The following is a 10,987-nucleotide window of genomic DNA, read 5'->3' on the forward strand; positions in this document are numbered from 1 at the left end:
GGGGTGCAACACGAGGACTTCCCAGGAGGTCACCCATCCTAGTACTACTCTCGCCCAAGCACGCTTAACTGCGGAGTTCTGATGGGATCCGGTGCATTAGTGCTGGTATGATCGCACCCGTCAACTCTTGCGCAATCTATTCATATAAAGGCTGCCCCTTATCGCACTTGCGCCTCGAATTTAAATGCAAATTCGACCAAATATCGTTCCAAATTATTTATTTCACAAAACGCAAATAACGAATGAGTTACACCACGTGGAGAAAACGCAACTAAAAAAAACATTATATGAAATAAAACGGGAGGGGTGCAACACGAGGACTTCCCAGAGGTCACCCATCCTAGTACTACTCTCGCCCAAGCACGCTTAACTGCGGAGTTCTGATGGGATCCGGTGCATTAGTGCTGGTATGATCGCACCCGTCAACTCTTGCGCAATCTATTCATATAAAGGCTCCTTATCGCACTTGCGCCTCGAATTTAAATGCAAATTCGACCAAATATCGTTCCAAATTATTTATTTCACAAAACGCAAATAACGAATGAGTTACACCACGTGGAGAAAACGCAACTAAAAAAAACATTATATGAAAAAATGGGAGGGGTGCAACACGAGGACTTCCCAGGAGGTCACCCATCCTAGTACTACTCTCGCCCAAGCACGCTTAACTGCGGAGTTCTGATGGGATCCGGTGCATTAGTGCTGGTATGATCGCACCCGTCAACTCTTGCGCAATCTATTCATATAAAGGCTGCCCTTATCGCACTTGCGCCTCGAATTTAAATGCAAATTCGACCAAATATCGTTCCAAATTATTTATTTCACAAAAAATAACGAATGAGTTACACCACGTGGAGAAAACGCAACTAAAAAAAACATTATATGAAATAAAATGGGAGGGGTGCAACACGAGGACTTCCAGGAGGTCACCCATCCTAGTACTACTCTCGCCCAAGCACGCTTAACTGCGGAGTTCTGATGGGATCCGGTGCATTAGTGCTGGTATGATCGCACCCGTCAACTCTTGCGCAATCTATTCATATAAAGGCTGCCCCTTATCGCACTTGCGCCTCGAATTTAAATGCAAATTCGACCAAATATCGTTCCAAATTATTTATTTCACAAAACGCAAATAACGAATGAGTTACACCACGTGGAGAAAACAACTAAAAAAAACATTATATGAAAAAAATGGGAGGGGTGCAACACGAGGACTTCCCAGGAGGTCACCCATCCTAGTACTACTCTCGCCCAAGCACGCTTAACTGCGGAGTTCTGATGGGATCCGGTGCATTAGTGCTGGTATGATCGCACCCGTCAACTCTTGCGCAATCTATTCATATAAAGGCTGCCCTTATCGCACTTGCGCCTCGAATTTAAATGCAAATTCGACCAAATATCGTTCCAAATTATTTATTTCACAAAACGCAAATAACGAATGAGTTACACCACGTGGAGAAAACGCAACTAAAAAAACATTATATGAAATAAAATGGGAGGGGTGCAACACGAGGACTTCCCAGGAGGTCACCCATCCTAGTACTACTCTCGCCCAAGCACGCTTAACTGCGGAGTTCTGATGGGATCCGGTGCATTAGTGCTGGTATGATCGCACCCGTCAACTCTTGCGCAATCTATTCATATAAAGGCTGCCCTTATCGCACTTGCGCCTCGAATTTAAATGCAAATTCGACCAAATATCGTTCCAAATTATTTATTTCACAAAACGCAAATAACGAATGAGTTACACCACGTGGAGAAAACGCAACTAAAAAAACATTATATGAAATAAAATGGGAGGGGTGCAACACGAGGACTTCCCAGGAGGTCACCCATCCTAGTACTACTCTCGCCCAAGCGCTTAACTGCGGAGTTCTGATGGGATCCGGTGCATTAGTGCTGGTATGATCGCACCCGTCAACTCTTGCGCAATCTATTCATATAAAGGCTGCCCCTTATCGCACTTGCGCCTCGAATTTAAATGCAAATTCGACCAAATATCGTTCCAAATTATTTATTTCACAAAACGCAAATAACGAATGAGTTACACCACGTGGAGAAAACGCAACTAAAAAAAACATTATATGAAATAAATGGGAGGGGTGCAACACGAGGACTTCCAGGAGGTCACCCATCCTAGTACTACTCTCGCCCAAGCACGCTTAACTGCGGAGTTCTGATGGGATCCGGTGCATTAGTGCTGGTATGATCGCACCCGTCAACTCTTGCGCAATCTATTCATATAAAGGCTGCCCTTATCGCACTTGCGCCTCGAATTTAAATGCAAATTCGACCAAATATCGTTCCAAATTATTTATTTCACAAAACGCAAATAACGAATGAGTTACACCACGTGGAGAAAACGCAACTAAAAAAACATTATATGAAATAAAATGGGAGGGGTGCAACACGAGGACTTCCCAGAGGTCACCCATCCTAGTACTACTCTCGCCCAAGCACGCTTAACTGCGGAGTTCTGATGGGATCCGGTGCATTAGTGCTGGTATGATCGCACCCGTCAACTCTTGCGCAATCTATTCATATAAAGGCTGCCCTTATCGCACTTGCGCCTCGAATTTAAATGCAAATTCGACCAAATATCGTTCCAATTATTTATTTCACAAACGCAAATAACGAATGAGTTACACCACGTGGAGAAAACGCAACTAAAAAAACATTATATGAAATAAAATGGGAGGGGTGCAACACGAGGACTTCCCAGGAGGTCACCCATCCTAGTACTACTCTCGCCCAAGCACGCTTAACTGCGGAGTTCTGATGGGATCCGGTGCATTAGTGCTGGTATGATCGCACCCGTCAACTCTTGCGCAATCTATTCATATAAAGGCTGCCCCTTATCGCACTTGCGCCTCGAATTTAAATGCAAATTCGACCAAATATCGTTCCAAATTATTTATTTCACAAAACGCAAATAACGAATGAGTTACACCACGTGGAGAAAACGCAACTAAAAAACATTATATGAAATAAAATGGGAGGGGTGCAACACGAGGACTTCCCAGGAGGTCACCCATCCTAGTACTACTCTCGCCCAAGCACGCTTAACTGCGGAGTTCTGATGGGATCCGGTGCATTAGTGCTGGTATGATCGCACCCGTCAACTCTTGCGCAATCTATTCATATAAAGGCTGCCCCTTATCGCACTTGCGCCTCGAATTTAAATGCAAATTCGACCAAATATCGTTCCAAATTATTTATTTCACAAAACGCAAATAACGAATGAGTTACACCACGTGGAGAAAACGCAACTAAAAAAACATTATATGAAATAAAATGGGAGGGGTGCAACACGAGGACTTCCCAGGAGGTCACCCATCCTAGTACTACTCTCGCCCAAGCACGCTTAACTGCGGAGTTCTGATGGGATCCGGTGCATTAGTGCTGGTATGATCGCACCCGTCAACTCTTGCGCAATCTATTCATATAAAGGCTGCCCCTTATCGCACTTGCGCCTCGAATTTAAATGCAAATTCGACCAAATATCGTTCCAAATTATTTATTTCACAAAACGCAAATAACGAATGAGTTACACCACGTGGAGAAAACGCAACTAAAAAAACATTATATGAAATAAAATGGGAGGGGTGCAACACGAGGACTTCCCAGGAGGTCACCCATCCTAGTACTACTCTCGCCCAAGCACGCTTAACTGCGGAGTTCTGATGGGATCCGGTGCATTAGTGCTGGTATGATCGCACCCGTCAACTCTTGCGCAATCTATTCATATAAAGGCTGCCCTTATCGCACTTGCGCCTCGAATTTAATGCAAATTCGACCAAATATCGTTCCAAATTATTTATTTCACAAAACGCAAATAACGAATGAGTTACACCACGTGGAGAAAACGCAACTAAAAAAAACATTATATGAAAAAAATGGGAGGGGTGCAACACGAGGACTTCCCAGGAGGTCACCCATCCTAGTACTACTCTCGCCCAAGCACGCTTAACTGCGGAGTTCTGATGGGATCCGGTGCATTAGTGCTGGTATGATCGCACCCGTCAACTCTTGCGCAATCTATTCATATAAAGGCTGCCCCTTATCGCACTTGCGCCTCGAATTTAAATGCAAATTCGACCAAATATCGTTCCAAATTATTTATTTCACAAAACGCAAATAACGAATGAGTTACACCACGTGGAGAAAACGCAACTAAAAAAACATTATATGAAATAAAACGGGAGGGGTGCAACACGAGGACTTCCCAGGAGGTCACCCATCCTAGTACTACTCTCGCCCAAGCACGCTTAACTGGAGTTCTGATGGGATCCGGTGCATTAGTGCTGGTATGATCGCACCCGTCAACTCTTGCGCAATCTATTCATATAAAGGCTGCCCTTATCGCACTTGCGCCTCGAATTTAAATGCAAATTCGACCAAATATCGTTCCAAATTATTTATTTCACAAAACGCAAATAACGAATGAGTTACACCACGTGGAGAAAACGCAACTAAAAAAAACATTATATGAAATAAAATGGGAGGGGTGCAACACGAGGACTTCCCAGGAGGTCACCCATCCTAGTACTACTCTCGCCCAAGCACGCTTAACTGCGGAGTTCTGATGGGATCCGGTGCATTAGTGCTGGTATGATCGCACCCGTCAACTCTTGCGCAATCTATTCATATAAAGGCTGCCCTTATCGCACTTGCGCCTCGAATTTAAATGCAAATTCGACCAAATATCGTTCCAATTATTTATTTCACAAAACGCAAATAACGAATGAGTTACACCACGTGGAGAAAACGCAACTAAAAAAACATTATATGAAATAAAATGGGAGGGGTGCAACACGAGGACTTCCCAGGAGGTCACCCATCCTAGTACTACTCTCGCCCAAGCACGCTTAACTGCGGAGTTCTGATGGGATCCGGTGCATTAGTGCTGGTATGATCGCACCCGTCAACTCTTGCGCAATCTATTCATATAAAGGCTGCCCCTTATCGCACTTGCGCCTCGAATTTAAATGCAAATTCGACCAAATATCGTTCCAAATTATTTATTTCACAAAACGCAAATAACGAATGAGTTACACCACGTGGAGAAAACGCAACTAAAAAAACATTATATGAAAAAAACGGGAGGGGTGCAAACGAGGACTTCCCAGGAGGTCACCCATCCTAGTACTACTCTCGCCCAAGCACGCTTAACTGCGGAGTTCTGATGGGATCCGGTGCATTAGTGCTGGTATGATCGCACCCGTCAACTCTTGCGCAATCTATTCATATAAAGGCTCCCTTATCGCACTTGCGCCTCGAATTTAAATGCAAATTCGACCAAATATCGTTCCAAATTATTTATTTCACAAAACAAATAACGAATGAGTTACACCACGTGGAGAAAACGCAACTAAAAAAACATTATATGAAATAAAACGGGAGGGGTGCAACACGAGGACTTCCCAGGAGGTCACCCATCCTAGTACTACTCTCGCCCAAGCACGCTTAACTGCGGAGTTCTGATGGGATCCGGTGCATTAGTGCTGGTATGATCGCACCCGTCAACTCTTGCGCAATCTATTCATAAAGGCTGCCCCTTATCGCACTTGCGCCTCGAATTTAAATGCAAATTCGACCAAATATCGTTCCAAATTATTTATTTCACAAAACGCAAATAACGAATGAGTTACACCACGTGGAGAAAACGCAACTAAAAAAACATTATATGAAATAAAAGGAGGGGTGCAACACGAGGACTTCCAGGAGGTCACCCATCCTAGTACTACTCTCGCCCAAGCACGCTTAACTGCGGAGTTCTGATGGGATCCGGTGCATTAGTGCTGGTATGATCGCACCCGTCAACTCTTGCGCAATCTATTCATATAAGGCTGCCCTTATCGCACTTGCGCCTCGAATTTAAATGCAAATTCGACCAAATATCGTTCCAAATTATTTATTTCACAAAACGCAAATAACGAATGAGTTACACCACGTGGAGAAAACGCAACTAAAAAAACATTATATGAAATAAAATGGGAGGGGTGCAACACGAGGACTTCCCAGGAGGTCACCCATCCTAGTACTACTCTCGCCCAAGCACGCTTAACTGCGGAGTTCTGATGGGATCCGGTGCATTAGTGCTGGTATGATCGCACCCGTCAACTCTTGCGCAATCTATTCATATAAAGGCTGCCCTTATCGCACTTGCGCCTCGAATTTAAATGCAAATTCGACCAAATATCGTTCCAAATTATTTATTTCACAAAACGCAAATAACGAATGAGTTACACCACGTGGAGAAAAAACTAAAAAAAACATTATATGAAATAAAACGGGAGGGGTGCAACACGAGGACTTCCCAGGAGGTCACCCATCCTAGTACTACTCTCGCCCAAGCACGCTTAACTGCGGAGTTCTGATGGGATCCGGTGCATTAGTGCTGGTATGATCGCACCCGTCAACTCTTGCGCAATCTATTCATATAAAGGCTGCCCCTTATCGCACTTGCGCCTCGAATTTAAATGCAAATTCGACCAAATATCGTTCCAAATTATTTATTTCAAAAACGCAAATAACGAATGAGTTACACCACGTGGAGAAAACGCAACTAAAAAAAACATTATATGAAATAAAATGGGAGGGGTGCAACACGAGGACTTCCCAGGAGGTCACCCATCCTAGTACTACTCTCGCCCAAGCACGCTTAACTGCGAGTTCTGATGGGATCCGGTGCATTAGTGCTGGTATGATCGCACCCGTCAACTCTTGCGCAATCTATTCATATAAAGGCTGCCCCTTATCGCACTTGCGCCTCGAATTTAAATGCAAATTCGACCAAATATCGTTCCAAATTATTTATTTCACAAAACGCAAATAACGAATGAGTTACACCACGTGGAGAAAACGCAACTAAAAAAAACATTATATGAAATAAAACGGGAGGGGTGCAACACGAGGACTTCCCAGGAGGTCACCCATCCTAGTACTACTCTCGCCAAGCACGCTTAACTGCGGAGTTCTGATGGGATCCGGTGCATTAGTGCTGGTATGATCGCACCCGTCAACTCTTGCGCAATCTATTCATATAAAGGCTGCCCTTATCGCACTTGCGCCTCGAATTTAAATGCAAATTCGACCAAATATCGTTCCAAATTATTTATTTCACAAAACGCAAATAACGAATGAGTTACACCACGTGGAGAAAACGCAACTAAAAAAACATTATAAATAAAATGGGAGGGGTGCAACACGAGGACTTCCCAGGAGGTCACCCATCCTAGTACTACTCTCGCCCAAGCACGCTTAACTGCGGAGTTCTGATGGGATCGGTGCATTAGTGCTGGTATGATCGCACCCGTCAACTCTTGCGCAATCTATTCATATAAAGGCTGCCCCTTATCGCACTTGCGCCTCGAATTTAAATGCAAATTCGACCAAATATCGTTCCAAATTATTTATTTCACAAAACGCAAATAACGAATGAGTTACACCACGTGGAGAAAACGCAACTAAAAAAACATTATATGAAATAAAACGGGAGGGGTGCAACACGAGGACTTCCCAGGAGGTCACCCATCCTAGTACTACTCTCGCCCAAGCACGCTTAACTGCGGAGTTCTGATGGATCCGGCATTAGTGCTGGTATGATCGCACCCGTCAACTCTTGCGCAATCTATTCATATAAAGGCTGCCCCTTATCGCACTTGCGCCTCGAATTTAAATGCAAATTCGACCAAATATCGTTCCAAATTATTTATTTCACAAAACGCAAATAACGAATGAGTTACACCACGTGGAGAAAACGCAACTAAAAAAACATTATATGAAATAAAAGGGGGGGGTGCAACACGAGGACTTCCCAGGAGGTCACCCATCCTAGTACTACTCTCGCCCAAGCACGCTTAACTGCGGAGTTCTGATGGGATCCGGTGCATTAGTGCTGGTATGATCGCACCCGTCAACTCTTGCGCAATCTCATATAAAGGCTGCCCTTATCGCACTTGCGCCTCGAATTTAAATGCAAATTCGACCAAATATCGTTCCAAATTATTTATTTCACAAAACGCAAATAACGAATGAGTTACACCACGTGGAGAAAACGCAACTAAAAAAACATTATATGAAATAAAACGGGAGGGGTGCAACACGAGGACTTCCCAGGAGGTCACCCATCCTAGTACTACTCTCGCCCAAGCACGCTTAACTGCGGAGTTCTGATGGATCCGTGCATTAGTGCTGGTATGATCGCACCCGTCAACTCTTGCGCAATCTATTCATATAAAGGCTGCCCCTTATCGCCTTGCGCCTCGAATTTAAATGCAAATTCGACCAAATATCGTTCCAAATTATTTATTTCACAAAACGCAAATAACGAATGAGTTACACCACGTGGAGAAAACGCAACTAAAAAAAACATTATATGAAATAAAACGGGAGGGGTGCAACACGAGGACTTCCCAGGAGGTCCCATCCTAGTACTACTCTCGCCCAAGCACGCTTAACTGCGGAGTTCTGATGGGATCCGGTGCATTAGTGCTGGTATGATCGCACCCGTCAACTCTTGCGCAATCTATTCATATAAAGGCTGCCCTTATCGCACTTGCGCCTCGAATTAATGCAAATTCACCAAATATCGTTCCAAATTATTTATTTCACAAAAGCAAATAACGAATGAGTTACACCACGTGGAGAAAACGCAACTAAAAAAAACATTATATGAAATAAAATGGGAGGGTGCAACACGAGGACTTCCCAGGAGGTCACCCATCCTAGTACTACTCTCGCCCAAGCACGCTTAACTGCGGAGTTCTGATGGGATCCGGTGCATTAGTGCTGGTATGATCGCACCCGTCAACTCTTGCGCAATCTATTCATATAAAGGCTGCCCTTATCGCACTTGCGCCTCGAATTTAAATGCAAATTCGACCAAATATCGTTCCAAATTATTTATTTCACAAAACGCAAATAACGAATGAGTTACACCACGTGGAGAAAACAACTAAAAAAACATTATATGAAATAAAAGGAGGGGTGCAACACGAGGACTTCCCAGGAGGTCACCCATCCTACTACTCTCGCCCAAGCACGCTTAACTGCGGAGTTCTGATGGGATCCGGTGCATTAGTGCTGGTATGATCGCCCGTCAACTTGCGCAATCTATTCATATAAAGGCTGCCCCTTATCGCACTTGCGCCTCGAATTTAAATGCAAATTCGACCAAATATCGTTCCAAATTATTTATTTCACAAAACGCAAATAACGAATGAGTTACACCACGTGGAGAAAACGCAACTAAAAAAAACATTATATGAAATAAAATGGAGGGGTGCAACACGAGGACTTCCCAGGAGGTCACCCATCCTAGTACTACTCTCGCCCAAGCACGCTTAACTGCGGAGTTCTGATGGATCCGGTGCATTAGTGCTGGTATGATCGCACCCGTCAACTCTTGCGCAATCTATTCAATAAAGGCTGCCTTATCGCACTTGCGCCTCGAATTTAAATGCAAATTCGACCAAATATCGTTCCAAATTATTTATTTCACAAAACGCAAATAACGAATGAGTTACACCACGTGGAGAAAACGCAACTAAAAAACATTATATGAAATAAAATGGGAGGGTGCAACACGAGGACTTCCCAGAGGTCACCCATCCTAGTACTACTCTCGCCCAAGCACGCTTAACTGCGGAGTTCTGATGGGATCCGGTGCATTAGTGCTGGTATGATCGCACCCGTCAACTCTTGCGCAATCTATTCATATAAAGGCTGCCCCTTATCGCACTTGCGCCTCGAATTTAAATGCAAATTCGACCAAATATCGTTCCAAATTATTTATTTCACAAAAACGCAAATAACGAATGAGTTACACCACGTGGAGAAAACAACTAAAAAAAACATTATATGAAAATAAAGGGAGGGGTGCAACACGAGGACTTCCCAGGAGGTCACCCATCCTAGTACTACTCTCGCCCAAGCACGCTTAACTGCGGAGTTCTGATGGATCCGGTGCATTAGTGCTGGTATGATCGCACCCGTCAACTCTTGCGCAATCTATTCATATAAAGGCTGCCCTTATCGCACTTGCGCCTCGAATTTAAATGCAAATTCGACCAAATATCGTTCCAAATTATTTATTTCAAAAGCAAATAACGAATGAGTTACACCACGTGGAGAAAACGCAACTAAAAAAACATTATATGAAAAAAACGGAGGGGTGCAACACGAGGACTTCCCAGGAGGTCACCCATCCTAGTACTACTCTCGCCCAAGCACGCTTAACTGCGGAGTTCTGATGGGATCCGGTGCATTAGTGCTGGTATGATCGCACCCGTCAACTCTTGCGCAATCTATTCATATAAAGGCTGCCCTTATCGCACTTGCGCTCGAATTTAAATGCAAATTCGACCAAATATCGTTCCAAATTATTTATTTCACAAAACGCAAATAACGAATGAGTTACACCACGTGGAGAAAACGCAACTAAAAAAAATTATATGAAATAAATGGAGGGGTGCAACACGAGGACTTCCCAGGAGGTCACCCATCCAGTACTACTCTCGCCCAAGCACGCTTAACTGCGGAGTTCTGATGGGATCCGGTGCATTAGTGCTGGTATGATCGCACCCGTCAACTCTTGCGCAATCTATTCATATAAAGGCTGCCCTTATCGCACTTGCGCCTCGAATTTAAATGCAAATTCGACCAAATATCGTTCCAAATTATTTATTTCACAAAACGCAAATAACGAATGAGTTACACCACGTGGAGAAAACGCAACTAAAAAAACATTATAAAAGGAGGGGTGCAACACGAGGACTTCCCGGAGGTCACCCATCCTAGTACTACTCTCGCCCAAGCAGCTTAACTGCGGAGTTCTGATGGATCCGGTGCATTAGTGCTGGTATGATCGCACCCGTCAACTCTTGCGCAATCTATTCATATAAAGGCTGCCCTTATCGCACTTGCGCCTCGAATTTAATGCAAATTCGACCAAATATCGTTCCAAATTATTTATTTCACAAAA

General features: G+C 43.9%; 37 non-coding genes across 37 annotated transcripts; all 37 read right to left on the reverse strand.

Annotated features, from left to right (window-relative positions):
* On the reverse strand, positions 1–119 carry LOC121226572 (5S ribosomal RNA). Its single transcript, XR_005924339.1, has one exon. It is a non-coding gene; the product is annotated as a 5S ribosomal RNA (ribosomal RNA).
* Positions 120–303: 184 nt separating this feature from the next.
* Positions 304–421, reverse strand: LOC121226580 (5S ribosomal RNA). The gene has a single exon (XR_005924348.1). It is a non-coding gene; the product is annotated as a 5S ribosomal RNA (ribosomal RNA).
* Positions 422–600: 179 nt separating this feature from the next.
* LOC121226584 (5S ribosomal RNA) lies at positions 601–719 on the reverse strand. Its single transcript, XR_005924351.1, has one exon. It is a non-coding gene; the product is annotated as a 5S ribosomal RNA (ribosomal RNA).
* Positions 720–898: 179 nt separating this feature from the next.
* On the reverse strand, positions 899–1,016 carry LOC121226577 (5S ribosomal RNA). Its single transcript, XR_005924345.1, has one exon. It is a non-coding gene; the product is annotated as a 5S ribosomal RNA (ribosomal RNA).
* Positions 1,017–1,197: 181 nt separating this feature from the next.
* On the reverse strand, positions 1,198–1,316 carry LOC121226596 (5S ribosomal RNA). The gene has a single exon (XR_005924363.1). It is a non-coding gene; the product is annotated as a 5S ribosomal RNA (ribosomal RNA).
* A 182-nt stretch (positions 1,317–1,498) lies between these two features.
* Positions 1,499–1,617, reverse strand: LOC121226608 (5S ribosomal RNA). The gene has a single exon (XR_005924371.1). It is a non-coding gene; the product is annotated as a 5S ribosomal RNA (ribosomal RNA).
* Positions 1,618–1,799: 182 nt separating this feature from the next.
* Positions 1,800–1,916, reverse strand: LOC121226595 (5S ribosomal RNA). The gene has a single exon (XR_005924362.1). It is a non-coding gene; the product is annotated as a 5S ribosomal RNA (ribosomal RNA).
* Positions 1,917–2,099: 183 nt separating this feature from the next.
* Positions 2,100–2,217, reverse strand: LOC121226578 (5S ribosomal RNA). The gene has a single exon (XR_005924346.1). It is a non-coding gene; the product is annotated as a 5S ribosomal RNA (ribosomal RNA).
* Positions 2,218–2,399: 182 nt separating this feature from the next.
* Positions 2,400–2,517, reverse strand: LOC121226582 (5S ribosomal RNA). The gene has a single exon (XR_005924349.1). It is a non-coding gene; the product is annotated as a 5S ribosomal RNA (ribosomal RNA).
* A 180-nt stretch (positions 2,518–2,697) lies between these two features.
* On the reverse strand, positions 2,698–2,816 carry LOC121226561 (5S ribosomal RNA). Its single transcript, XR_005924328.1, has one exon. It is a non-coding gene; the product is annotated as a 5S ribosomal RNA (ribosomal RNA).
* Positions 2,817–2,998: 182 nt separating this feature from the next.
* LOC121226562 (5S ribosomal RNA) lies at positions 2,999–3,117 on the reverse strand. Its single transcript, XR_005924329.1, has one exon. It is a non-coding gene; the product is annotated as a 5S ribosomal RNA (ribosomal RNA).
* A 183-nt stretch (positions 3,118–3,300) lies between these two features.
* LOC121226563 (5S ribosomal RNA) lies at positions 3,301–3,419 on the reverse strand. The gene has a single exon (XR_005924330.1). It is a non-coding gene; the product is annotated as a 5S ribosomal RNA (ribosomal RNA).
* Positions 3,420–3,602: 183 nt separating this feature from the next.
* Positions 3,603–3,721, reverse strand: LOC121226564 (5S ribosomal RNA). Its single transcript, XR_005924331.1, has one exon. It is a non-coding gene; the product is annotated as a 5S ribosomal RNA (ribosomal RNA).
* A 181-nt stretch (positions 3,722–3,902) lies between these two features.
* Positions 3,903–4,021, reverse strand: LOC121226565 (5S ribosomal RNA). Its single transcript, XR_005924333.1, has one exon. It is a non-coding gene; the product is annotated as a 5S ribosomal RNA (ribosomal RNA).
* Positions 4,022–4,204: 183 nt separating this feature from the next.
* Positions 4,205–4,321, reverse strand: LOC121226594 (5S ribosomal RNA). The gene has a single exon (XR_005924361.1). It is a non-coding gene; the product is annotated as a 5S ribosomal RNA (ribosomal RNA).
* A 183-nt stretch (positions 4,322–4,504) lies between these two features.
* On the reverse strand, positions 4,505–4,623 carry LOC121226566 (5S ribosomal RNA). Its single transcript, XR_005924334.1, has one exon. It is a non-coding gene; the product is annotated as a 5S ribosomal RNA (ribosomal RNA).
* A 181-nt stretch (positions 4,624–4,804) lies between these two features.
* On the reverse strand, positions 4,805–4,923 carry LOC121226567 (5S ribosomal RNA). The gene has a single exon (XR_005924335.1). It is a non-coding gene; the product is annotated as a 5S ribosomal RNA (ribosomal RNA).
* A 182-nt stretch (positions 4,924–5,105) lies between these two features.
* On the reverse strand, positions 5,106–5,223 carry LOC121226586 (5S ribosomal RNA). The gene has a single exon (XR_005924353.1). It is a non-coding gene; the product is annotated as a 5S ribosomal RNA (ribosomal RNA).
* A 179-nt stretch (positions 5,224–5,402) lies between these two features.
* LOC121226568 (5S ribosomal RNA) lies at positions 5,403–5,521 on the reverse strand. Its single transcript, XR_005924336.1, has one exon. It is a non-coding gene; the product is annotated as a 5S ribosomal RNA (ribosomal RNA).
* Positions 5,522–5,700: 179 nt separating this feature from the next.
* LOC121226579 (5S ribosomal RNA) lies at positions 5,701–5,818 on the reverse strand. Its single transcript, XR_005924347.1, has one exon. It is a non-coding gene; the product is annotated as a 5S ribosomal RNA (ribosomal RNA).
* A 181-nt stretch (positions 5,819–5,999) lies between these two features.
* LOC121226569 (5S ribosomal RNA) lies at positions 6,000–6,118 on the reverse strand. The gene has a single exon (XR_005924337.1). It is a non-coding gene; the product is annotated as a 5S ribosomal RNA (ribosomal RNA).
* A 180-nt stretch (positions 6,119–6,298) lies between these two features.
* On the reverse strand, positions 6,299–6,417 carry LOC121226571 (5S ribosomal RNA). Its single transcript, XR_005924338.1, has one exon. It is a non-coding gene; the product is annotated as a 5S ribosomal RNA (ribosomal RNA).
* A 183-nt stretch (positions 6,418–6,600) lies between these two features.
* LOC121226591 (5S ribosomal RNA) lies at positions 6,601–6,718 on the reverse strand. The gene has a single exon (XR_005924359.1). It is a non-coding gene; the product is annotated as a 5S ribosomal RNA (ribosomal RNA).
* Positions 6,719–6,902: 184 nt separating this feature from the next.
* On the reverse strand, positions 6,903–7,020 carry LOC121226589 (5S ribosomal RNA). The gene has a single exon (XR_005924357.1). It is a non-coding gene; the product is annotated as a 5S ribosomal RNA (ribosomal RNA).
* Positions 7,021–7,199: 179 nt separating this feature from the next.
* Positions 7,200–7,317, reverse strand: LOC121226590 (5S ribosomal RNA). Its single transcript, XR_005924358.1, has one exon. It is a non-coding gene; the product is annotated as a 5S ribosomal RNA (ribosomal RNA).
* A 183-nt stretch (positions 7,318–7,500) lies between these two features.
* Positions 7,501–7,616, reverse strand: LOC121226600 (5S ribosomal RNA). The gene has a single exon (XR_005924368.1). It is a non-coding gene; the product is annotated as a 5S ribosomal RNA (ribosomal RNA).
* A 182-nt stretch (positions 7,617–7,798) lies between these two features.
* LOC121226573 (5S ribosomal RNA) lies at positions 7,799–7,917 on the reverse strand. The gene has a single exon (XR_005924340.1). It is a non-coding gene; the product is annotated as a 5S ribosomal RNA (ribosomal RNA).
* Positions 7,918–8,096: 179 nt separating this feature from the next.
* Positions 8,097–8,213, reverse strand: LOC121226599 (5S ribosomal RNA). Its single transcript, XR_005924367.1, has one exon. It is a non-coding gene; the product is annotated as a 5S ribosomal RNA (ribosomal RNA).
* A 183-nt stretch (positions 8,214–8,396) lies between these two features.
* Positions 8,397–8,513, reverse strand: LOC121226585 (5S ribosomal RNA). The gene has a single exon (XR_005924352.1). It is a non-coding gene; the product is annotated as a 5S ribosomal RNA (ribosomal RNA).
* A 178-nt stretch (positions 8,514–8,691) lies between these two features.
* Positions 8,692–8,810, reverse strand: LOC121226575 (5S ribosomal RNA). The gene has a single exon (XR_005924342.1). It is a non-coding gene; the product is annotated as a 5S ribosomal RNA (ribosomal RNA).
* A 178-nt stretch (positions 8,811–8,988) lies between these two features.
* On the reverse strand, positions 8,989–9,104 carry LOC121226601 (5S ribosomal RNA). Its single transcript, XR_005924369.1, has one exon. It is a non-coding gene; the product is annotated as a 5S ribosomal RNA (ribosomal RNA).
* A 179-nt stretch (positions 9,105–9,283) lies between these two features.
* LOC121226587 (5S ribosomal RNA) lies at positions 9,284–9,401 on the reverse strand. Its single transcript, XR_005924355.1, has one exon. It is a non-coding gene; the product is annotated as a 5S ribosomal RNA (ribosomal RNA).
* Positions 9,402–9,579: 178 nt separating this feature from the next.
* On the reverse strand, positions 9,580–9,697 carry LOC121226583 (5S ribosomal RNA). Its single transcript, XR_005924350.1, has one exon. It is a non-coding gene; the product is annotated as a 5S ribosomal RNA (ribosomal RNA).
* Positions 9,698–9,879: 182 nt separating this feature from the next.
* On the reverse strand, positions 9,880–9,997 carry LOC121226588 (5S ribosomal RNA). Its single transcript, XR_005924356.1, has one exon. It is a non-coding gene; the product is annotated as a 5S ribosomal RNA (ribosomal RNA).
* Positions 9,998–10,174: 177 nt separating this feature from the next.
* On the reverse strand, positions 10,175–10,293 carry LOC121226574 (5S ribosomal RNA). Its single transcript, XR_005924341.1, has one exon. It is a non-coding gene; the product is annotated as a 5S ribosomal RNA (ribosomal RNA).
* Positions 10,294–10,471: 178 nt separating this feature from the next.
* On the reverse strand, positions 10,472–10,589 carry LOC121226576 (5S ribosomal RNA). Its single transcript, XR_005924344.1, has one exon. It is a non-coding gene; the product is annotated as a 5S ribosomal RNA (ribosomal RNA).
* Positions 10,590–10,762: 173 nt separating this feature from the next.
* LOC121226602 (5S ribosomal RNA) lies at positions 10,763–10,878 on the reverse strand. Its single transcript, XR_005924370.1, has one exon. It is a non-coding gene; the product is annotated as a 5S ribosomal RNA (ribosomal RNA).
* Between the last annotated feature and the right edge of the window lie 109 nt (positions 10,879–10,987).

Source organism: Gossypium hirsutum, unplaced genomic scaffold (genome assembly GCF_007990345.1).
Source record: "Gossypium hirsutum isolate 1008001.06 unplaced genomic scaffold, Gossypium_hirsutum_v2.1 scaffold_310, whole genome shotgun sequence".
Taxonomy (NCBI): domain Eukaryota; kingdom Viridiplantae; phylum Streptophyta; class Magnoliopsida; order Malvales; family Malvaceae; genus Gossypium; species Gossypium hirsutum.